Source organism: Ictalurus punctatus, chromosome 15 (genome assembly GCF_001660625.3).
Source record: "Ictalurus punctatus breed USDA103 chromosome 15, Coco_2.0, whole genome shotgun sequence".
Classification (NCBI taxonomy): Eukaryota; Metazoa; Chordata; class Actinopteri; order Siluriformes; family Ictaluridae; genus Ictalurus; species Ictalurus punctatus.
This window is the reverse complement of record NC_030430.2, coordinates 16,265,227-16,267,347: the sequence shown is the minus strand read 5'-3', so window position 1 is coordinate 16,267,347 and position 2,121 is coordinate 16,265,227. Positions and strand designations below refer to the sequence as shown.

General features: G+C 38.9%; 1 protein-coding gene across 1 annotated transcript in view; it reads left to right on the top strand.

Moving 5' to 3' along the window:
* The first annotated feature begins 1,750 nt into the window (after positions 1-1,750).
* Positions 1,751-2,121, top strand: part of LOC108276422 (ERBB receptor feedback inhibitor 1) — a 10,641-nt gene continuing 10,270 nt past the window's right edge. Inside the window, exon 1 of the mRNA XM_017488079.3 lies at positions 1,751-1,919. The gene's annotated coding sequence lies outside the window, so the exon portion shown is untranslated. The remainder of the gene's footprint in view (positions 1,920-2,121) is intronic.

The following is a 2,121-nucleotide window of genomic DNA, read 5'->3' as shown; positions in this document are numbered from 1 at the left end:
AACGACTCGTTAAATTATCCATTCTAAAGGATTCCTTCTAAACTCCTCCTTTCAGAGAACATACTCTGCTCTGGTTCTTCAGATGTCCCAGTCTGTTGTGATTGGTCTGCTGCTGTCAGCGTGTGTTGAAAAGGACACACCCACTATCATGACGAGTATCGGCTCAGTCTGAAAAAAATTAAGACCAGAGATGTGGCTTTTCGTTACAAACCTACTTAGGTTAGTACAGGAAGTAAGTATGGTATTACTAATGACTCATTTCAGCTGTTCAGAATCAGTTCTTTCTTTTGGGAGACAATAACTCTGTTTGTCATGCACTTTGTCATGCATGTGGAAGAAATATGCTTTTTGTTAACTCTTCCTAACCAGGTACAGACAGGTAAAGCCTCTCACCATTTGCACATTCCTTTGTCTCCCCAAATACCATTTGAGAAGCTGATTCCAGATGTATTTAATTAAATTTGTGCCAAAAGTAATTAAATACATCTGGGATGTAATCTCCAGCCTTGCTAGTGTTATGATAATAATAAATATTATTTTACAGAGCAACTTTACAAGCAGCTTCTTAAAGTGCTGTACACAAGCAGTACACAGAAATTAAAAAAATAATAATAATAGATAAACAAAAATAATAAAAATAATAACAACAATAATACTCATAATAATGAAAGTAGACATCAGCAAGCAAATGCTGGTTTAAAAAAGTATGTCTTGAGTTGAGCTTTAAATATGTCAAAGGTCGGAGCTTCCCTAAGTTTGAGAGGAAGAGAGTTCCAAAGGGTAGGAGCATAGACTGAAAAAGCCCTGTCACCCATAGATTTTAAGCGGGTTTGTGGAACAGTTAACAAATTAGACTGTGAGGAGCGCAGTCTGCGATTTGGGATGTAAGGGATTAACAAGGCAGATAAGTACTGAGGAGCCAAGCCATGTAATGCTTTGTATGTCAGCATTATAATTTTAAAATCGACACGGAACCTGACCGGGAGCCAGTACAATGTCCTGGTCCCAGTCAGGATTCTGGCAGCAGAGTTTTGTACATATTGGAGCTTATTGAGTGTGGATTTAGAAACTCCGGCTAAAAGGGTGTTACAGCAATCTAATCTAGTGACAACCAATGAGTTTATCAGCTATTCAGCTACAGAGAAATTTAGCATAAGGCACAGTCTTCCTATATTTCTGAGGTGAAAAAAGGACGATTTAACAGTACTCTGTACAAAAGAATCAAATGTAAGACTGATATCAAAAAATTACCCAAGCTTCCTTATTTTCCTTCGAGTCTCTAGAACAGAGCCATCAACAGAGACAGTGGACCAGCTTTGAGATGACGGGAACCTGTAAGCATAACTTCAGTTTTACCGCTATTCAGGCGCAAAAAATGTTTTTAATCTCAGAAATACAGTTGGAAAAAACCCCCCAAACATCAAGGTTTTCACCAGATTTTGAATGAATATAGATTTGGGTATCATCAGCATAAATGTGATAATGAAGATCGAGCGATTGCAGCAGATGCCCATGTGGAGATAAATATAGTGTTTCCAGGATAGGCTGACCAGAACGAAGCGATTACAGAAGATGGACGAATAAACATAGTTTCCTGTTTTTCCTAGTTATTTTTTTTAGGTGTTCCTCTGGTCTAAAAGACTTAACTAGTGACGTTTTACTGTACGTTCGTAAACATCCTGTGCCTTTAAGAGGGGCGGGGCTACGAGTGAGGCGTCACCAGCCTGTATAAATAGTTCTCACTGTTCGCTTTCAGTTGATTTGTAGAGCCCTGAATCTTCTCGGGTTTACTTTCCGCGAGATTTTATTCGGTGTACGTGGTAATAATATCAAAGTTGGACATACTCAAAACAGCCGGCTCGCTAAACTGTAAAAAGCGGGATTTCAGAGAGACACACAACGGAAGAAGTCATTAAACTGTGAGTAATGCTGAGGGAATTGTTTATCGTAGTTTAAATAGGAGAAGCCTGGGGATTAAACTGGGTTAGGAAAGCAGAATGTCGATGATTGACACGATAACGTCTTATATATTAATTTTAAACTCTTGACTCGGAGTCCTGACACTGTTTCTCATGATTCTTCCCGTGTGTTAGGAGTAGAAGTGTAGGCTGTGTGAGAGAG